At 29.5% G+C, this 24,259-nt stretch overlaps 2 long non-coding RNA genes and 1 pseudogene across 2 annotated transcripts; 1 reads left to right on the top strand and 2 right to left on the bottom strand.

Moving 5' to 3' along the window:
* Positions 1 to 276: 276 nt before the first annotated feature.
* Positions 277 to 7,595, bottom strand: LOC145955663 (uncharacterized). Its single transcript, XR_014432316.1, has 2 exons — positions 1,909 to 7,595; positions 277 to 1,011 (listed from the first exon to the last, which is right to left on the bottom strand). It is a non-coding gene; the product is annotated as an uncharacterized LOC145955663 (long non-coding RNA).
* Positions 7,596 to 8,088: 493 nt separating this feature from the next.
* LOC145949276 (hydroquinone glucosyltransferase pseudogene) lies at positions 8,089 to 11,369 on the top strand (annotated as a pseudogene).
* A 9,141-nt stretch (positions 11,370 to 20,510) lies between these two features.
* Positions 20,511 to 22,478, bottom strand: LOC145955664 (uncharacterized). The gene is made up of 2 exons (XR_014432317.1): positions 21,764 to 22,478; positions 20,511 to 20,848 (listed from the first exon to the last, which is right to left on the bottom strand). It is a non-coding gene; the product is annotated as an uncharacterized LOC145955664 (long non-coding RNA).
* Positions 22,479 to 24,259: the final 1,781 nt, after the last annotated feature.

Raw genomic sequence — 24,259 nt, 5'->3', positions numbered from 1 at the left:
GATCGGAATAATATCTTTTTTCTAGGAAAGATTATTTAATCCATGAACTTTACTCTATCTAAAAATATATATCTTAAACTTTAATTTTAAACTAATTGATCTTAAACCTTATCCTGTTTATTAATAACCACACCATAATAAATTTAATTTAATTTCAATTGATTGTTAAATTTTAGGTTAAAACTGTAACAGCCCAAGCAACCCGCATGTAGATATTGTCCGCTTTGGCCGCAGCCCTCACGGATTTGTTCTTGGCGATGGCACGCATGCCACCCCAAAACGCGTCTACACAAGGAAGGTGTCCACACCCATATATATGGCATGCTTCGTTCTCCTTCCTAACCGATGTGGGACTATATCCACCCCCCCTCAAGGGAGTCCAGCGCCCTCGCTGGCACACCGATCCGGGCCCCGGCTCTGATACTAATGTAACAGCCCAAGCAACCCGCATGTAGATATTGTCCGCTTTGGCCGCAGCCCTCACGGATTTGTTCTTGGCGATGGCACGCATGCCACCCCAAAACGCGTCTACACAAGGAAGGTGTCCACACCCATATATATGGCATGCTTCGTTCTCCTTCCTAACCGATGTGGGACTATATCCAAATGTGACACCCTCTACCCCAACATCATTAATAAACATAAACTATATTTATAAAAGATTTTCATAGAATGATATAAAACAATAAGTATCATAAGGTAGAAGATGCACATTCATAATTCATACACATAAATATTAAACTCAAGAAGTTATTTTAAAACAAAGATTATAAATTAATCCCAGTAAAGGTGGCAGAGCCTCCTAGTTAGGAATTAACTTATAATCTTTTAGTAAAATTATAATATGACAAAAATACACACTTTCAACATAAATAACATAAAAATTACAAAAGAAAAATAATAATAATTTAACAATAAGTCTAGCTAATCCCGATGTCACATCCTATCAGAGCGAAACCCAAACAGAAGCCTAAGCTTCACCACCAACATCCTCAGCCTCATGCTAATTATCTGCATCATAATTTAAATATACACAAAAATGACAAGGGAGTGAGAAACTTCTCACTCAGTTGCAGATATAGAAATAAAAGTTAAATAGCACACACACACGCAATATAATTCACATATATAATCAATCTCACATATATGCTTATGTATAATGATTTTCTTGACTTGACTCACTATTGTATGCATGTGGTGTCATACGGAAGTTTCAGAATTTATCACTGGTGACCCAAAGGTACACCTATCACTGGTGTTCATACACCTCGTTAGCATGTTACATCACTGGTGTCCCGAAGGCACACCTATCACTGGTGATCATACACCTTGTTAGCATCACTGGTATGCGGCCTCAGCGGCACACCTGGAGTAGTATGTGCATATGATGCATGTCATACATTCACAGACTCAACCTTTAGCATGTTACACATATCATATTCATATTTCATAATTAAGAATTATTTCAATAATCCAATTTAATAGTCCAATAGTCCAACAGTCCAAACAGTCCAACAGTCCAAACAGTCCAACAGTCCAACAGTCCAACAATCTAACAGTCCAACAATCCAACAGTCCAGATGTTGCTTAGGTATCATATTTTTCAATAATAATATATTAAGATCTTTTAAGTAAAGTAGGAAGCTTAAAAGGTAATATAAGATAATAAGGAGGCTCAGCCTTCCATTTAAATAATAGATTACAAATTTATAAATACTTAGGAGGCTTAGCCTTCCATTCAAATAACAGATTCTAATATGTAAATAAATAAGATATAAAACAAAACACATCAATAATACATATTCAAAGAAATAAACAACAGGCAAGGGATCGGGAGCCAATCCAACAAACAAACTATTTAACAATTATTCCCACACCCCCAAGTGAGGTTTCCCACTCCCCCCTTACCTGGGTTTACAGAAATTTGGGCAGAATCTCCTCCTCTCTATCTTTCCTTAAAAGGAATCGGAATTAGGGCAGAATCTCTTCCTCTTTCTCCTTAAACAAGACACTAGAGCAGAACCTCCTTTTCTTTCTCCTTCTCTCTCTCTTACTTTCTCTCTCTATTTCTCCATAATTTCCTTCTCTCTAGAATTCTAAATTTTCAAAACCTTAAGTCCCTATTTATAGAATTTTTGAAGTTACTATGCACTATGCACTATTCATTAAAATAATATTATAAATTACTATGCACTATGCACTATTCATTAAAATAATATTATAAATTACTATGCACTATTCATTATTATATTCAAATTTATTATAAAATTTGAACCCGCGTCCCTCGTGCAGCCGCCCTTCACTGTGCAATTGCATAGTGAAATACTATTCATACATACGTATTCGTAAATAGTAAAATACGTATACATAAATAGTAAAAATATGTATACATAAATAGTAAAATACGTATACGTAAATAGTAAAATACATAAATAAAATACTTATTCACATAATAAATACATAAAAAAAATATTTCTTTTCATTAAATAAAATTTGGGATGTTACAATTCTCCCCTCCTTTTAGAAATTTCGTCCCCGAAATTTTTGCAATGGTAAACTCTTTGCATTCTTACTTCTAATTCTTATGCAACATCACTACCTTGTTGATGTACAACTTTTATCAATTTCCTCAAAGGATTTGCTTAGGGAAAGATCTTGACGAATTTATCCACTTAAACACAAACAAAATCAATTTCTTAAGCGTCTTAGACAAATCTTCCACTAGGATCTATCTATTCACCATCTTACTTCCAAAATGGAGCATCTAAGTGCTACAAGATTCTTAAAAACTTCTAGTATGCTAACCATAAATATACAATTGCTTTACTCTTCTCTTCATCTTAGATCACAAAATATCTTCTTAAGATTTTGGTACATCTTAGTAGTTTCTGAATGGATACTAAAGATACTCTTATGACCTTCTTCTAGGATTGCTTTATTAAATTCTAGCACACTAGGAATGCACAACTTATCCTTAAATCTCAAAACTCCATCCACTCCAAATTTAAACTCACTCTCCATATCTTGATTCAAGTTCTCTACTTCTCTTTCCATATTAGACCATCACGCTTCCCTTGCGCCACTCTGATACATTTTAGTAACTCCTAAATAAATGTTAAGAGTTCTCTTATGTCCTTTCAAGTTTTATAACTAAACATCCAACTGTGTCCTTTCTAATCTCTTGCTTATTTGGGTCACTAATAAAGGATCTAACTCCTAGTTCCTCTAATCTCATCTATTAATCTGATAGTTACTTCCAACATAAATAATTCAATGCTACTAGGATAATCTTACACATCAAGCATAAGTTTCTAAATTCTGCAATCAAATTCAATCCTTAAATCATCAAAATAATAATTTGGTTATCATTGTAATCCAGATATTTGCCACAACATCAACACCTAAGCATTAGATACACATATCAGATCACTAATTTTACTACTCTATCTACAACCAATTCAAACTCTTCTATGATCAATTCTAAAGATCAGGTACCTAAGCATAATGTACACTCGGTATCCATATCAGTTCTCTAGTTTCATCATTTCATCTTCACCCAAGTCATAATCATATCCATCACCTTAACCTATAGCCTTATAACTTGTTACCAAAATAAATCAACTAATTATGCTCCTATAATTTTCTTCAACAATCCATTCGTTGTTCATACTTAATCTCACAATACTAGAAGTAACCTTATAATCCAAACTTAAATTTCTAATTTGAGCCAAAAAGATTCATCTCTCTAATCATAATGAAAGATAAAGATTTCCTCAAAACATCAATCACCACAATGGCTTTAGCCAAATAATAAGATCAAAATTTTACTCCTTAAGAAATTTCAACTATTTCTTTTATCTCGTATTCAACCCCTTTGGTCAAAAGATATTTAAGGTTCTTATGATCACTAAATACCTCAACCATAGAATCATATAGTTAGTGTCTCCAAATCTTAGTATAAATGACAAAGTCGCTAACAAGGTTATGGGTAAGGTAATTTCTCTCATGAATTTTCAATTTCTTAGAAACATAAGCTACTATCTTTTCTTCTTGCCACAATATTCTTCCTAAACCTATTTTCAGAGACATATTTATATATCACAATAATCTTACTAAAATCTAGTAATATTAACACTAGTCAATCTTTCCTTAAGAGTTTGAAAACTACTTCCTCAATTGTTATCCCATACTAATGTAACTCCTTTCTAGTCAATTCAGTCAAAGGTAATAGTAAGTAATTCAAAGAAGTAAGCAACAAAATGATTTGGGTAGTTAAAAAATATACATAGGTTCAAGAATTCCTGATATAGATTATCCTTACGGTTGATTCCAAGGGTAGGCAAGAAACAACCTAGTGAACTGAAACATCTTAATAACCAAAGAAACGAAGGCAAAAGCAATTTTTATAGTGAGAGCAGTTTAAACCATGAACAGCTGTTAAAAAAAAATTACTCACTGAATTTTCATATAAACTATCAAACAAGACTCCTGATTTTACTAATTGACTCAAGTATCTCTCACTTAAGCACAACTTAGGTAGATCTTCCTCCGCAAGAAATTTCATGGTCTAAAATACTCACCTCATACAATCCAAATTCATACTTAGACAATCTAGTTTAAATCTATTTTTATGCCTAACAACTCAAAATATCATGATAGCATATATCTACCTGACACACAGAGTTGTATTCGTCCAAATGATTTCAAACCTATCTCAAACGAAAGTTAAGTGAATAAGCTACAACTCTTTATGAAGAGATAAGATTTCCAAGAGATCATCTCTTTAGCTAAAGATTCAAATATCACCACTAATAAATTCAATGCTTACTAAATTTCTAATCACCAAGGCAGTCATAACTTGAAGTTCTAGATTTTTGTTTCATCTTATCCTAGTTCTATTGAAAAGATAATATCTAAAGCCATATTCTTCATAAAGACCTCAAAATATAAATTTTGTCGATATAATACTCATACTATCATAACAAACTATAATGAAAATATTTTCGACACCAAATAGCAATAATGTATCAATATATCTAATGCCACAAAATACCTCAACTTTTTCCAAATTCACTACTTAATTTCTCATTCAAGTCTCTCCTTACTTTTCTCAATCAAAACAACTCACATGCTACCTAAACCATAAATAATTAACATACCAATAATAACACTTAAGGGAATTAACATCATTTCGATCTCTCACCAAAGAGACAACCACCTTTAGATTTAACCTGCTACAACTATAGATGTCAGAAACTTCACCAATCATAAACTCTTAGTACACTCAATATATCACCTCCCATCCAAGGTTCTAATAATTCGAGTTGGCTAACACTATCATGATTATCATTCCTCTGATTACAAACTAACTTAACAATCTCAAACTCAACAATATCAACACAGGACGAACATCATCATCATAGTACACAACAAACAAGACATAGTCAGAGTACACAACAGAGTCATGATAAGCACATAACACACACGGTTGATAAAATCGACTTGCTCTGATACCACTAAATGTGACACCCTCTACCCCAACATCATTAATAAACATAAACTATATTTATAAAAGATTTTCATAGAATGATATAAAACAATAAGTATCATAAGGTAGAAGATGCACATTCATAATTCATACACATAAATATTAAACTCAAGAAGTTATTTTAAAACAAAGATTATAAATTAATCCCAGTAAAGGTGGCAGAGCCTCCTAGTTAGGAATTAACTTATAATCTTTTAGTAAAATTATAATATGACAAAAATACACACTTTCAACATAAATAACATAAAAATTACAAAAGAAAAATAATAATAATTTAACAATAAGTCTAGCTAATCCCGATGTCACATCCTATCAGAGCGAAACCCAAACAGAAGCCTAAGCTTCACCACCAACATCCTCAGCCTCATGCTAATTATCTGCATCATAATTTAAATATACACAAAAATGACAAGGGAGTGAGAAACTTCTCACTCAGTTGCAGATATAGAAATAAAAGTTAAATAGCACACACACACGCAATATAATTCACATATATAATCAATCTCACATATATGCTTATGTATAATGATTTTCTTGACTTGACTCACTATTGTATGCATGTGGCGCCATACGGAAGTTTCAGAATTTATCACTGGTGACCCAAAGGTACACCTATCACTGGTGTTCATACACCTCGTTAGCATGTTACATCACTGGTGTCCCGAAGGCACACCTATCACTGGTGATCATACACCTTGTTAGCATCACTGGTATGCGGCCTCAGCGGCACACCTGGAGTAGTATGTGCATATGATGCATGTCATACATTCACAGACTCAACCTTTAGCATGTTACACATATCATATTCATATTTCATAATTAAGAATTATTTCAATAATCCAATTTAATAGTCCAATAGTCCAACAGTCCAAACAGTCCAACAGTCCAAACAGTCCAACAGTCCAACAGTCCAACAATCCAACAGTCCAACAATCCAACAGTCCAGATGTTGCTTAGGTATCATATTTTTCAATAATAATATATTAAGATCTTTTAAGTAAAGTAGGAAGCTTAAAAGGTAATATAAGATAATAAGGAGGCTCAGCCTTCCATTTAAATAATAGATTACAAATTTATAAATACTTAGGAGGCTTAGCCTTCCATTCAAATAACAGATTCTAATATGTAAATAAATAAGATATAAAACAAAACACATCAATAATACATATTCAAAGAAATAAACAACAGGCAAGGGATCGGGAGCCAATCCAACAAACAAACTATTTAACAATTATTCCCACACCCCCAAGTGAGGTTTCCCACTCCCCCCTTACCTGGGTTTACAGAAATTTGGGCAGAATCTCCTCCTCTCTATCTTTCCTTAAAAGGAATCGGAATTAGGGCAGAATCTCTTCCTCTTTCTCCTTAAACAAGACACTAGAGCAGAACCTCCTTTTCTTTCTCCTTCTCTCTCTCTTACTTTCTCTCTCTATTTCTCCATAATTTCCTTCTCTCTAGAATTCTAAATTTTCAAAACCTTAAGTCCCTATTTATAGAATTTTTGAAGTTACTATGCACTATGCACTATTCATTAAAATAATATTATAAATTACTATGCACTATGCACTATTCATTAAAATAATATTATAAATTACTATGCACTATTCATTATTATATTCAAATTTATTATAAAATTTGAACCCGCGTCCCTCGTGCAGCCGCCCTTCACTGTGCAATTGCATAGTGAAATACTATTCATACATACGTATTCGTAAATAGTAAAATACGTATACATAAATAGTAAAAATATGTATACATAAATAGTAAAATACGTATACGTAAATAGTAAAATACATAAATAAAATACTTATTCACATAATAAATACATAAAAAAAATATTTCTTTTCATTAAATAAAATTTGGGATGTTACAAAAACCCTATTTTGATCCCTTATATTAATTGTTTGTTTTAATTTAGTCTCACTTTTATTTTTGGTTTCAATTTGGTCCCAAACTAATTAATTAGTTTCAATTTAGTCCCAAATTAATTAATTAGTTTCAATGTGGGACTTCCGTCCAAATTATTTAAACGGAGTTAACTTTTGGCCACGTAGATGCCACGTAGATGCATATGTGGATGCCACGTGGATGACAATTTTTTTGAAAACACCTAGACCCAGAACAGTCCGTTCTGAAACCAGAACGGGCCGTTCTGGTTGCACTTTTGGTGTGTTAATTTTGCAACTGAAACGGGCCATTCCAGATGCAAAAATTAACACACCACCAGTGAAGCTGAACGGGCCGTTCTAAAACTGAGAATAGAATATTCTTGGCTTAATTGTGTTTTTGATCGTTCAAGTATTATAATTATGCAATTTTGATCCCTAAGGCTTTAATTGAGTAATTTCAGTCCTTAAAAGATTACAGTTGTGTAATTTTAGTCTCACAATTTTTAATTGAATAATTTTAATCTCTCAAATATCATAATTGTGCAATTTTAGTCTTTCTCATTAAAAATTTAATAATTTTAAAATTTTAATATATATATATATATATATATATAATGTTTTAAAACTATATAATTGTTTGCTTATTTAAATTAATATATATTATAATTTTTTTTAATGTATCAAATGATATATATTTATTATTACTAAATAAATAAAATTTATATATTATTAGTATTTTAATATTACTGATAAATTAATATCAATAATATTTTTACTATATTTATAAATAAACTAATAATTTGATAAATATAACTTAATATATATTAATATACTTTTACAAAAATATAAATATATAAGATCATATATATATTTCTAATTAATATACTTATATTTTTTGTAAAAGTATATTAATATATAACAAGTTATATTTATCAAATTATTAGTTTATCTATAAATATATTAATAATATTATTGATATAATATCGAAAATTATAATATATGTTAATTTGAATAGATAAATAATTGTTTAATTTTAAAACATTATATATATATATATTAAAATTATTAATTTTTAATAGGAGAAACTAAAATCGTACTATTATGATATTTAAGGGACTAAAATTGTTCAATTAAAAATTGAAAGACCAAAATCGCGCAATTGCAATTCTTTAAGGACTAAAATTACCCAATTAAAATCTTGGGGATTAAAATCTTGGGGATCAAAACTGCACAATTGTAATATTTGAGGGATAAAAAATGCAATTAAACCAATATTCTTTATTAATTTTATTAAAAAATATAATAATTTTGAAAAATATTTTTTTATGGTAAAAATTTTAAAATTACTTATTTTTATAAAATAAAATTGTCTTATAAATAGAGTAATAATTTTTTCTTTTTCTCTTTCTGTTTGAAGAAATATTTAAGTATCACTTTATAATTTTTTGCAACTTATTTAAAATTAGAGGAATAAAATGATAAAAATTAATAAGATAAAAATAATAAAATAAAATATAAAAAAATATTAATATATTTATTTTATTAGATATAACAACATAATTAAAATATAATTAATAATATATATTTTATAAAATTATTAATATTTTATATATAAAAAAGGATGAAATCGGAACGACCCGTTCTGAAATCGGAATGGCCCGTTCTGAAATCGGAACGGCCCGTTCTGAAATCGGAACGGCCCGTTCTGAAATCGGAACGGGCCGTTTTGGTTGCACTTTTGGTGTGTTAATTTTGTACCTGGAAAGGCCCGTTCCGGATGCAAAATTAACACACCAAAAGTGTAATCAGAACGGTCCGTTCCGGTTTCAGAACGGGCTATTCTGGGTCCAGGTATTTTCAAAAAAAAAATTGTCATTCACGTGGCATCCACGTATGTATCTACATGACATCCACGTGGCTAAAAGTTAACTCTGTTTAAATAATTTGGACGGAATTCCCAAATTAAAACCAATTAATATATTTGGGACCAAAATTGAAACCAATTAATTTATTTGGGACCAAATTGAAACAAAAAATAAAAGTGGGACTAAATTGAAACAAACAATTATTATAAGGGACCAAAATAGGGTTTTAGCCTAAATTTTACTATTTTTTACTCATAAACACTTTAAGATTAAATTTCAATCTAAATGATTCTTAAAATAATTCATCTTTCTACAAATAATTCTTTATATTAAATTAGAGTTAAATTATTTATTTTAAATGTCAAACGTTTACTAATCTTTTTCTTTTTGTTACAATTCTATTTTCATATTTTTAATATCCTGTATCTTTTTCCTGGATCTTTAGGTTGTATACCAATTCACGGAAGAGATCTCCCAACCTCATTTCAGGATCGATCCAGTGAAGTTTACAAGCATTTTCTTTTGCGTTCCAAAGCACTACGTGTTGTTGATGGTATCTTGGTCAATAGCTTTGTGGAATTGGAAGAAGGGGCATTGAGGGCCATGACGGAAGAAAGCAAGGGTAACCCTTCAGTGTACATGGTGGGACCTATTGTACAAAATGTGAGTCACATCACTCACAATAACTACAATGGGTCACATTGTTTGGCATGGTTAGATGAACAAACACACAGGTCTGTGCTATTTGTCACATTTGGTAGTGGAGCCACACTCTCTCAACACCAAATGAATGAGCTAGCTCTTGGATTGGAACAAAGTTCCCAAAAGTTTGTGTGGGTTGTGAGAGAACCAAATGACTTACCTAGTGCCAATTATTTTGGTGGGTCCTCAAGACAAGAAGATCCTTTGAGTTTCTTACCATGTGGGTTCTTAGAGAGAACCAAAAACCAAGGTTTGGTGATTCCATTTTGGGCACCCCAAGTTGAGATCCTTAGCCACAAAGCTATAAGTGGATTCCTTAGTCATTGTGGTTGGTTTTCTACCCTTGAGGCTGTGGTCAATGGGTTGCCAACAATTGTTTGGCCTCTCTTTGCTGAGCAGAGAATGATTGCAACCATTTTAGTTGATGGCCTCAAAGTTGCCGTAAGGCCAAAGGCTAGTGAGAGTGGCATTGTGGAAAGGTGTGAAGTTGCCAAAGCCATAAAGAGTTTAATGGTGGGTGACGAAGGAATGGAGATTCGTAATAGAATGAAAGTGCTTCAAGATGCTGCTGCTAGTGCAATGAAAATTGATGGATTTTCGACAACTACATTGTCTCAATTGGTCACAAAATGGGAAAGTTTTGGAGCCTGCAAGGAAAATGTTTCATGATTTCTCCCCTAGCATGGATGATCGTTTTTCTTCACTTTGTTTTTATTGCTTTTCCGCATAAATAGTTACAAAGAAATCTTGTTTGTTGGGAAAATAAATTGCAGGAATGATATTATTCTCTCATCATAATTAAAAATCAATGTCCAATCATAGTGTTTAATTGATGGGGAGAGATGAAGGACGGGGGAGGGGAGATAAGTGGTTTTACAAAATTGTGGTGTTTGATTTAATTTTTAAAAGAAAAGGAGGGGAGGAAGAAAAATTGAGAAAAATTAAAATCTTTCTTTAACTCTAGTCTAATTTTTGCTTTTCTTTCAATATTGAAAAAAATTGGAAAAGAGAGAAGGAAATTTAAAATATTTTGCATATAATATTTAAAATATTTTTATTTTTTTATACTTAAAAGTTACTTTTAAGTTAAAACTAAAATAAGAACTCAAAATAAAAATTAGAAGTTGTTTCTCAATTTTCATTTTTTTTAACTTAAAACTTTTTTTTAAACTATAAGTTGCTTGGTGAAAAATATATTATTTTTAAAAAAAAATCATGTCAAGTAAAAAAATGATATTTATAAAATAAAAATAAATGTTTAAGAAAATAATAAAAATTTATTTAGATATAATTCAATAATATCAATATTAAAAAATGTTTAATAAGTAATTCAAGTAATAATTTCACTTAAATTAATTTTATCCTCTTAAAGAACCAATGGATATATTAAGGTATTATATAAATAATGGTGGTAAATAAATAAGAAACAGTAAAAATAAATAAATAACAAATCAATATAGTAGAACAGCTACAAATCAATATATTATACACCAGCAAGGAGAAAAAGGGCTACATAGAAATTGTAGGTAATTTTATATTTCCAAATGCAAAATAAATAAATAAATCGATATATAGGAATAGATATGGACAAAATACAGGAAAAAATAACACAAAAGACATAATAAGATAACAAATCGTAGCTGACTCAGTGGTGTTTCGTCTTTTAAAAGCATCTATGCACACAAGACAAAACAACACTGATGAGCTAATTTTTTAAAGAGTTCAAAACGCAGTAGTTTAATGGCATTAGCAAGACTAAAAAATAAAAATATGAAATAGCGATTCGAAGCAAGGGTGATACGGAAAAAGTTCCGTAAAAGCTATAAATTTTACGGTATTTAAAGCTTTTCTCTAGCAATTTACTCTTTGAAAAAAGCCACTTTTGATTTTAAGAACTTGTTTTTTAAAAGATGTTTTTCCCAACTTAATTTTACCTTTAAGTTAAAAAAAATATAATAAAAACAAAAGTCGGGTCAAACAGTTTCTAAGAATATTGTTGATTATGATTCAAAATATAATATATCATATATATGTTTCGTAAAGTCTTTTATTTGTATAGTATTATAAATTTAATTTGTTTCTATTTTATTTGATGGATTTAGACTATACAATCGGTCTATCTCTATTCATTTAATAGGTTCATATTATACATAATTTGTCTTCTATTAGTCTAATGGATTCAATTTGTTTTATTTTATAAGACTTGGTATTAGTGTCTTATATATATATATATATATATATATATATATATATATATATATATATATTTGGGGATTCTTTCTATGAGTGATATAGAGAGAGAAAGTGAGAGCAAAGTACTAAGTGTGAGCACGGAAGGCTAGGAAGAAGATACGCAGAGAGGAAACGAGAATCAGTTAGAGAGATTAAGGAGTTTCTGAGAAGAGTAAGAGGTTGCTTTATTCTAAAGACTTGATCTTGTTTTTCAAAAAGTGGAATCTGTGGATGTAGGCCAAATTAGCTGAACCACATAAATTTGTTGTGTTCTCTTCTCTCGATCTTTTTCGTTTTGCTGTTGCATTTTTTCTTACGTTTATGTTTTACATTCTTGTTGGGTTTTCTCATTTTCTATGGTTTTGGCTTATTCTCGCATAGGGTCTACTCTTTTTTTTTTTTTCTTGTTTTAGAACCAACAAATGGCACCATCTGCGGGGAGAAGAAAGAGAAAGAAAGGTTGAATATTGGGAACAACCAAGTATGATATCGAGAAGTTTTTGGTGAACAATGATTTTGGGTTATGGAAGATAAAGATGGAAGTTATCTTGTTGCAATAGATAGTTGCAGGAGCTCTAAAGGGTGAGGCGAAAATGTCTGGATCATTAACGCAAAAAAATAAGAACAAGATGATTGATAAGGCAAGAAACGTTATCATCTTGTGTCTTGGTGATAAATCCCTAAGGGAAGTTGCAAGAGAAAAGACAATTGTTGCCATATGGGTCAAATTGGAATCTTTATACATGACAAAGTCTTTGGAAAGTCGGTTATGTTTGAAGCAACAAATTTACTCTTTCAAGATGACAAAAGCAAGATTGATTCAAGAACAACTTGAAGATTTTAACAAGATTCTTGATGATTCGGAAAACATTGAGGCGAAGCTTGAAGATGAGGATAAAGTTTTTCTCATACTCAACTATTTACCAAAATCCTTTGAGAATTTTAAGGATGTTATTTTATATGTCAAAGATCAAGCCATTACCTTGGAGGATGTTCATAGTTCAATTTAGACTAAGGAACTTCAAAATAAGCAAGAGTTGAAGACAAAGAATAGTGGTGACAACTTAAATGTCTCAAAGGGGAAGAGTGAGAAGAAATGAGCAAAGGGAAAGAAGTCTACATCAAAATGAAAGAGTAACACCAAGTTTAAACCTAGACGTCATATTTGTCATAGGACTGGTCATTACAAGAGAGATTGTCCTTAGAAAGAAGGCAAGGAATCCAAAAACTTGGTGGATTCTTTAGATGTCGTTGTTGTTTCATATGGTTATGAGGGTGTTGGGGTGTTAGTAGCATCGACATCAAAAATGCAAAGGGATCGGGTTATGGATTCTAGATGTACTTACCACATGAGTCTTGTGAAGGATTTCTTTGAGACTTTGTCTATATTGGGGTAGGATCTATTAAACAATTTTTTTTTGTAAAATACAAATTTAATCAATCAAATTGTTGTATTTGATATTCTTACTTATTAGATCAAATATTCAAAATTTCATACAATTCACAAATGATTTGCTACTTCATGACATTACTTTATGTTAATGTATAATATGATATTTAAAATATACATAAATATTTATTATTGAATAACATATGAATCATGTGAAATTTGATACACATAATCATGTCTGGAAGATCACTTAATTCAATGGTTGGATCTACTAAATTTACCTCTAATAGAAAAGTTATTGAAATTACACCTCTAAAAAATTAGTTATGTAATGTAATTTCTTTTAGCTATTAATAATTTCTTCTAAAATATTAAAATTTAACTTAAAAGTAAATATGAAATAATAAATTAAAAAGCATAAAAGATTAAAAAAATCCTTGAAAAACTTTTTCTAAAGAAAAAAATATTTAAAATAGGTTAAATTATACTTTTAGTGTTTTATCTTATTTTTAATATTCATATTGATCTTTTATTTTTTTTTAAATTATTTTAGTCCTTTAGTTTTAAATTTTGAGTCAATTTTTCCTTTCCAAACAGTGATTATTTCAATTTTTGGGCATAATTTTGAATCGATTTTTGATTAATTATAGACATAAAACTTGTCTTTTTAGACTTATCTATATGAAAATCAATTGATGTTTAAATCAAAAAGAGGTTATAAATATAGTGAAAATCACATGAAAAAATAATTTCTACGACTAACAATAAAAATATGATATTTAAATTTCTAGTGGTTGAATGAACTCATTTTCACAAGATATACATCAATGTTATGACTCTTTGGTTTAAACATTAGTTGACACTAAAATCACTACAAAAAAAAAAAAAAAGAGTCAATTTAAAGACCGAATTTAGCGACTAATTTTTTGGTGTTCACTAAATGTCATATTTTTTGTAGTGAATAAATGTTACATATAGTGACATACAAAAAATGTTACTATATGTATAATATATGTATGTATATATCTGTTTGACATATAGCTACACACAATTTTAGTGTTGATTTTGAATGAGATTTAACAACATATTTTATGTGTCACTATAGCTTATCCTCACACTTTTTAACAATATACCAACATATATTATATTTATTGTATAAGTAAAAGAAGTTTTTAGTGACACATATTATGTCACTATAGGATGTGTGTCACTATATAACAATTTTCTTGTAGTGTGAGTTTAATAGTTTCATGTAAGTAATTTTAATGAGATAAGTTACAGATTTTGAATCAGCCTAAAAAAGATTCAAAGTCGTTTTCAAAAATTAAAAATCATCATTGTTTCAAAATGAACAAATTGACTAAATTTAAATGATAAAAAGACTAAAATAATGCTTTTAAAAAGTAAAAGACCAAAATAACTTTAAAAATAAGATAAAAGATTAAAAAGAATCTTATATTAAATTTCATCTTTATTGTAAATTAAATTTTACTATCTTTCAAAAAATTTATAATTAAAAAGAATCTTATATTAAAATATAATTTTTTTCGTACATCTAAAATATAATTTATGTTAAACATATTTTTTTTATTAGAAATTCTAATATTAATATAATTTATATGTTAAGAAAATTATTTATTATAAAATTTAATTATATAAAATAAATATATTTTTCGTACAATTACGTTGATAAATATTGTCGGTAGTCAGTACAGAAACATGTAAAGGTTAGGTTAACTAGGCCAGAAGCGTTTTTATTATTATTGATTACTATTGGTCTTTGCCAACCACTTTTTATTTCATCTATTGGGCACGTTTTTTACATGTCACTTTGGGATATTATTTCACTATTGAAAAATAAGCACATGTTTGGATAATTTTTCATATGTATTTTGTAACGTAATAAGTATTTTAGAAGGCGATAGGTGATTTAGTAGTTCAGAACGGGTCGTTCCAAACTACTAAATTGGCCTATAAATCCTAGACTGGAACGGGCCGGTTCCAAACGCGGTTGTTGTTATTTAAATTCAACTCCAGAACGGGCTGTTTTGGTTTGGGACGTGCCAGAACGGGTCTTCTGGTTTCAGAATGGGTCGTTCTACATGTGAATTTTACACATAATGAAGGAGCCCAGAACGGGCCGTTCCAGATTCGAAATGGGTCGTTCTGGCCACTCTTGACCTCTATAAATAGGGGTTGAGGAGGGGGAGAAAAGGAAAACTTAGAGAGATGTTTTAGAGAGAAGTTTTAGAGAGAATGACTGTGGGCCAGGAAGCTTGCTTTTGGAAGATTGAGGTTTCCAGGTTGAGCTTCGGAAGGAAATTCTACTTCTTCTCAGCTCTTGGCAATGCTGAGCCAATCTTCAGGTTAGGGAAGCTTCATGTATTGTTTTCCTTGAAAATGGTTAAGTTGTTGGGTGCAGATTGAGTTAAAAAGTTGGGTTTTATGTTGAACTGTGTGGTTATTTGTGATGATGATTGATTTAAATTAGTGGTTGCATGTAGCTGTTCTTGTGTTTTAGAAATTGTTTATAACGTGGTTAAGTTGCTAAGTTGTCTAATCAAGATGAGTTGAGTAGTTGTTGGCTTAAGTTGTTTATAGGTTGTGTGGTTGATGAAATTAAGTTGTTTACATGTTGTCTATCGTTGAATTATTAATAAGTTGAGATGTATAAGTTGAAGTAGTTTATTGTTGTAAAAGTTGTTTAAAGTTGTATAAGTTGCCTATTGCTGTAAAGTTATATAAGTTGCCTATTGCTGTAAAGTTGTATAAGTTGTCTATAGTTGTAAAGTTGTATAAGTTGTCTATTGTTGTAAAGTTGAAAAAGTTGCCTATTGTTGTAAAGTTGTAAAGCTGCCTATTGTTGTAAATTTGAAAAGTTGGGGACATATGGTGAAGATATATGTCCTATGTTGAGATACATAGTACTAAGGAGATAAGTTGAAAGTTGTTTAAAGTTGAATCCCTTATTACTGTATGGGCAACATGGAAGTAGTCGATCCATGTTATGGTTGAATGACCAATTTGAGTAAGGTATCTAGTTAGAGATGTAGTCTTTGACTAGGTACTGGAGGGTGCGTGGTACTTGGAGGAAAGTGGGTGGGCTAACTCCATATGTGGATTGGTGATGCTAGCCAAGGCCGTGGTAGGCTCATACCCAAACCCTTCTGTCCTGACAGTAGTACTGGACCTCCGAGTCTAAGTGGCACACCTGAGCAATCACCTATTGTTGTCTATACCTGGTTCTCTTCGGAGTTCTTAACGATGTCCTATACCTGAACGGTTGAGATAGGTCAAATGCTGGATTCGGTAGGGTTTATACCACCTAGACTGCTCAACCTCAGTTGTTGGAGATATCCTAGTTGTATATACGTAACGATGCATTAGTTGATGTTGCATGGGTTGTTGCATTCAAGTTGTATATGATGTTGTATGAATGAGTTGATAGTTGAGCTATTGTGATAAATACTATGTGATTGTGTTGTGATGAGTTGTTGATCACTAGGACTAGAGGAGTAGTTTTCAAAGTTGCTCATTCCATTGTGCGGATTGAGATAGTTGTGGTGCTCTAAGAGCCCAATTTGTTTATAAACCCTCCTTGAAAAGTTATCCCTTGGAGTGGATGATGTGTTGTTCTCCTCTAGGACTTGGTTGGTCCCGTGTGTGGGCAAGGTCGAGGCGCACGTGTATGAAGCGACCACGGTATAGGGGCCAGGCAAAGCTATATCGATTACAAGCGGCCAATTTAAATAAAGTGTGATGTGTTGAAAATATTGCTGCTAGTAGATGATATTGTATATCTATTGTTGTAGATGTTGTGTTGCTTTAAGTTGCAAGTTGAAAGTAGAATTCTATTGTTGTTTATTATATGTTGATGTTATTTTTTTATGTTTATTGTTGTGAGCTTACCCTAACGTGTTTTTCCTATGTGGTTGGGACTACGATGACCATACCTTGGTATGCGAGCAGATCAGGATAGGTGCTCTACTGGACTAGGTGAGCTTCGGGACTCAGGAAGAGGGCTAACGTTGTAGTTAGTTGATTGGTAGCTTTTGACTACCTAGTTGTTGTATAGGGTATTATTTCCCTACTTTTAGTTATATATATATTATGGGATTTTTTAGTTGTGTATTCTCGTTATATATATAATTGTTTGGTAGTGAGATTTTATTTTATACTTGTATCTGAACGCTATAGATAGTGTGAGACCTGGCAGGTCGTTACATATTTTTTGTGAAAAAATATAAAAATATTTTTTTTGTAAGTTAAAATTATTTTTTTTATAAATTTAAATTATTTTTTATATAAGTTTATATGATAAAACTTTTATAAAATATCTTATACATAAGTTAATTTTTTCTTTTAAATAAATTAACACTACTAGAAAAATTAATATTTGTGACGAATTTTGTGACGGAAAAAATAGCATCGCTAATAGTGACGCATTTTGTCAGGGAATTTTAAGTTTTGTGACGGACAAGAATTTATTGACTTTTGTGACGGATTTTGTGACGGAATATATTCCGTCTCTAAAAATCCGTCACAAATTTCGTCACTGAATCAAAAAAAAAATATTTGTGACGGATTTTGTGACGGAAAAAGTTTCGTCTCTAAAAATCCGTCACAAATTTCATCACTAAATAAAAAAAAATGTTTGTGACGGATTTTGTGACGGAATGAACTTCGTCTCTAAAAAATCCGTCACAAATTTCGTCACTAAAATGAAAAAATTTAGTGACGGATTGTTCCCTCTCAAAATTCCGTCACAAATAGGTTAAAATATTTTGTGAAAAAATTTGTGACAAATTGTTCCCTCTCAAAATATTAAATTTTATTTATGAAACTTTTATATTTAAGAATTATGCATAATTAAAGAAAATATGTTAAATTTTTTTTAAAAAAATAATAAAATTAAAAAATTTTATTTCATTAAAGGACTGAAAAAATTATGAAATTCATTTAATTAAATAAAAAATTATCAATTTTGAACATAAGAAACTAAGACATTCATTAAAAATATTTAAAAAAAACTTGTGAAATTAAAAAAAAAAAAGAATATTCATTTAATTTTGGCTTAATTACATTTTTGATCCCTCAAGTATTGTAATTGTGCAATTTTGATCCCTAAGATTTTAATTGGATAATTTTAGTCCCTAAATAATTGTAATTGTGCAATTTTAGTCCTTTAATTTTTAATTGAACAATTTTAGTCCCTCAAAAATCATAATTGTGCAATTTGAATCTCTCCCATTAAAAATTTAATAATTTTAAAATTTTAATATATATATATATAATAATTTAAAATTATACAATTATTTGCTTATTTAAGTTAACATATACTATAATTTTTATTAATGTAACAAATGATATATATTTATTATTACTAAATAAATAAAATTTATATATTATTAATAATTTAATATTGCTAATAAATTAATATCAATAATATTTTTAGTATATTTATAGATAAATTGATAATTTGATAAATATAAGTAAGTATATATTAATATACTTTTACAAAAATATAAATATAGTAGATAAGATATGTATATTTATATTTTTGTAAAATTATATTAATATATAATAAGTTATATTTATCAAATTATTAGTTTATGTATAAATATACTAATAATATTATTGATATTAATTTATGAATAATATTATAAAAATAATATATATATATATATATTATGTATTTATTAATAATAAATATATCATTTGTGTGACACCCTCTACCCCACATACCATAACACAAATAACAAAAATTGAATAACATAATCTTTTTCATAATTGAAATACCAAACATGTTTAATTCAAATCAAAACTCATGTATTTGTGGAATTAAATAGATATTCATACATCTCACGCAACAAGGAATACAACAGAATAATCAAAAAGCAAAATATAAACTTGCATAGTTTATTTGTTTCTCTCAGGGTTTTCTTAAAAACCCACAAAGTACTATAATCCATACAATAAATATCTTACTCATATAATTGTCTCTTACAATTGCATTCCCTTATGGTGTGTTTAGATGAGTAATTTTAAAAATTCAAGGAATTTGAAATTCTTGGTATTTGAATTACTTTGATTTCAATTTCTATCATTGTTAAAATATTTTGTTTGGATAATTAAGTCAATTCAAATATCTCAAATTTTAAATTATTAGGTTAGATATGATAATTTGATTCCATCATGATAAAATTAATTTTAAAAATATATTTATATGTTGAGATTTTTAAAATAAATTTTATAAAAATAAATATTAGCTAATTTTTAAATATTTAAGAATTTTAAAAATTAATATAAGATAATATTTAATAATTTTAAAAATATTTTTGAATATCTAATAATTAAAAGAATGAAAAGAAAAGATAAAATATATAGGTGAAATAAGAAAAACAAATATGAGGAATTTCAAATTCTGCTATTTTTGGGAGAATTTGAAATTATACTATTTTAAGGAATTTCACAAATGTTTGGATTTCAAATTCTTTGTAAATTCCTCATCCAAACAAAACATTTCACCTCAAGAAATTTGAAATTCTTCAAATAAATAAATTACCTTATATAAATTCTCATCCAAACACACCATTAGGCTTTTTCATAGGAATCATAGAGATATTAAAATTATACATTTATATTTAAATATAAGAAAAACAACAAAAGAAGCACGTATATTTATATTTATATTTTCCAGAACGGAGCGTTCTGCGGCCAGAACGGCCCGTTCTGCAACCAGAACGGACCGTTCCGAAACCAGAACGCCCGTTCTGGGATCACATTTTAAATAAAATTAGGTATATACATACTAAATCTGTGACACCCTCTACCCCAATATCATTAATAAACATAAACTATATTTATAAAAGATTTTCATAGAATGATATAAAACAATAAGTATCATAAGGTAGAAGATGCACATTCATAATACATACACATAAATATTACACTCAAGAAGTTATTATAAAACAAAGATTATAAATTAATCCCAGTAAAGGTGGCAGGGCCTCCTAGTTAGGAATTAACTTATAATCTTTTAGTAAAATTATAATATGACAAAAATACACACTTTCAACATAAATAACATAAAAATTACAAAAGAAAAATAATAATAATTTAACTATAAGTCTAGCTAATCCCGATGTCACATCTTATCAGAGCGAAACCCAAACAGAAGCCTAAGCTTCACCACCAACATCCTTAGCCTCATGCTAATTATCTGCATCATAATTTAAATATACACAAAAATGACAAGGGAGTGAGAAACTTCTCACTCAGTTGCAGATATAGAAATAAAAGTTAAATAGCACACACACACGCAATATAATTCACATATATAATCAATCTCACATATATGCTTATGTATAATGATTTCCTTGACTTGACTCACTAATGTATGCATGTGGCGCCATACAGAAGTTGCAGAATTGATCACTGGTGACCCAAAGGTACACCTATCACTGGTGTTCATACACCTCGTTAGCATGTTACATCACTGGTGTCTCGAAGGCACACCTATCACTGGTGTTCATACACCTCGTTAGCATATCGTGGGTGACTCAAAGGTACACCTTGTTAGTCGTGGGTATGCGGCCTCAGCGGCACACCTGGAGTAATATGTGCATATGATGCATGTCATACATTCACAGACTCAACCTTTAGCATGTTACACATATTATATTCATATTTCATAATTAAGAATTATTTCAATAATCCAATTTAATAGTCCAATAGTCCAACAGTCCAAACAGTCCAATAGTCCAAATAGTCCAACAGTCCAACAGTCCAACAATCCAACAGTCCAGAGGTTGCTTAGGTATCATATTTTTCAATAATAATATATTAAGATCTTTTAAGTAAAGTAGGAAGCTTAAAAGGTAATATAAGATAATAAGGAGGCTCAGCCTTCCATTTAAATAATAGATTACAAATTTATAAATACTTAGGAGGCTTAGCCTTCCATTCAAATAACAGATTCTAATATGTAAATAAATAAGATATAAAACAAAACACATCAATAATACATATTCAAAGAAATAAACAACAGGTAAGGGATCGGGAGCCAATCCAACAAACAAACTATTTAACAATTATTCCCACACCCCCAAGCGAGGTTTCCCACTCCCCCCCTTACCTGGGTTTACAGAAATTTGGGCAGAATCTCCTCTCTTCTTTCTTCTTAAACAAGGCACTAGAGCAGAACCTCCTTTTCTTTCTCCTTCTCTCTCTCTTACTTTCTCTCTCTATTTCTCCAGAATTTCCTTCTCTCTAGAATTCTAAATTTTCAAAACCTTAGGCCCCTATTTATAGAAATTTTGAAAATACTATGCACTATGCACTATTCATTAAAATAATATTATAAATTACTATGCACTATGCACTATTCATTAAAATAATAAAATTTATTAAAATTTATAAACTTCAGATCCGCAGCCCCTCTGTAGCCGCCAGTTACTGTGCACATGCACAGTAAAATACTATTTACAAATACGTAAATACGTATTTATGAATAGTGAAAAACGTATACGTGAATAGTAAAATACATGAATAGTAAAATACGTAAATAGTAAAATACTTAAATAAAAATATGACAAACCTTCTAATAATCTCAATAAATATTTAAAATCAAAATAACTTGTTTTATTTATTAAAATTTGGGATATTACATTTTTAAACCCTTTAATAATTTCATAAATATTTAAAATACATAAAAATAACCCTTTTTCATTGAATAAAATTTGGGATGTTACAAAATCAATTATTCATCTTTCGATATAATACTTGATTTCTTTTGGTTATGATATTTTAATATATTTTATTTAAAATATCAATTAACATATTTTTTTATTTTTTTATTTAATTTATTGTAAAATAATTAAAATATTAAATTTAGCATCATTAAAAAAATAACCATTATAAAATTTATTTTTTTTAGTTTAATTATTTATTATAATACTTTTTAGTTACCGTATTAACCAAAAAATTATTTTTAATTAAAATATATTTTTGAATTTTAGTTAATTGATTATCATTCACTCACTTTATTAAAAAGTGATAAAATTTAATTAATTTTTAATTAATTTAATAAAATAAAAACTTTAAAATAAATATCTAAAATCTTTAACAATTTCTTAAATACAAATATTTAATTAATTAATTTTAATATAATAAATTTAATATCAAAATATTTACCTAGATTTGAGTTATGATTTTTATAATCTTTTGATTTAATATTAGATTTTATTTATTATAAAACATAATAAATACAATCTTAAATCTGTAGCAATTTCTTTGATACAAATCTGTAATTAATTTTAATATATAATAAATTTAATATCAGAAAAATTTATTATAATTTTAATTATGATTTATATAATATTTTGATTTAATAATAAATTTCTTTTGATTATAATATTTTAATGTATTTTATTTGACATATCAGTTAACATATTTTATTATATTTTTATTTTAATTTATTATAAAATAATTAGAATATTTATTTGACATATCAGTTAACATATTTCCCTTAAAATTACAAAATCATTTCAACAAAGCTATATTACAAAATCATTTCAACAAATTTATAACAATATAAAACTACTCCACAAACCCGTGTTTTATAGCATTTACTTTAGATGAGGCTTTCTCCTTGTTGGTTTTAGTTGGAGAGTTGAGTGATTTCCAAATTTTTTTGCATCCATTGTGTTTGTATGAGGGTTTTGATGGATGTTGCGGCCAATGCGAGGGGTTATCTGATAGAGGTTATGGTTATGGTTTTTCATGATTGGAAGTGCAAGGTTTTTCTGAACTTCAGCCATGTTGTTGTAATTGTAGTAATTTTGTGTATGAAAAAGCTTATTAGTGCAGTTGTGACTATTAGGGTGGAAAGAAAATTGATTTCAAGATGGTTTGATTGACTAGGAACTAAAATTTGTAGTCCTTTTTCTTATAAACTGATTGATGAGCCGTAATTTAGTGTTTCAATTCATATCATTAAGGCATTGATTACTTCTTACATTTAGGGTTAATTTCGTGGTTTTATCATGTTTGCTAATTATCATTTGAATTATGGGCCTAATTGCAAAACTAATCAAATTTCTGTTTCTGGACAGTTTGACCTTCTCTCGGTTTTTTGGCCATATCTGGAGCTACAGGACTCCGAATTGAGCAATCTTGGTGGCGTTGGAAAGCTAAGAGAAAAAGCTACAAATGTCTCACTAATGTGCATCTCCTAATTCGAAGCCTAAGATGGTCAAAATGGAGCCCGAAAATGACCCACGGAATCTGGAAACGTTTTGGGCCTTGTTTTGCAATGTTCAAATCAGTTTGGGCCCAATTTGACCCAAGCCTTCTAGAAGGGAAAAAGGGTAATTTCAGAAACCCTAAAAGAGGGCATAAGGGAGCCCTCTTCACACATTCTCTGTCTCTTCACATTTTCCCCCTTAAACTACCCGCGCCTCCCTCTTCCACCTCCGTCTTCGCCGTCGCCACGTCCCGCGCTCAAGTGCGTCTCGACTCCACGGCGCTCGATAAACTCTCCTCGTCCAACACCACTCCAACCACTTCCTTCAACCACCGCATCACCGTCCCCGATTTCCTAACCCTACACATATCCCTTTTTTTCTCCTAT

This window comes from Cajanus cajan, chromosome 3 (assembly GCF_000230855.2).
Source record: "Cajanus cajan strain Asha chromosome 3, NIPB_CcT2T_4, whole genome shotgun sequence".
NCBI classification, from domain to species: Eukaryota; Viridiplantae; Streptophyta; class Magnoliopsida; order Fabales; family Fabaceae; genus Cajanus; species Cajanus cajan.
The sequence above is the reverse complement of the archived record's forward strand: the minus strand, read 5'-3'. Positions and strand labels throughout refer to the sequence as shown.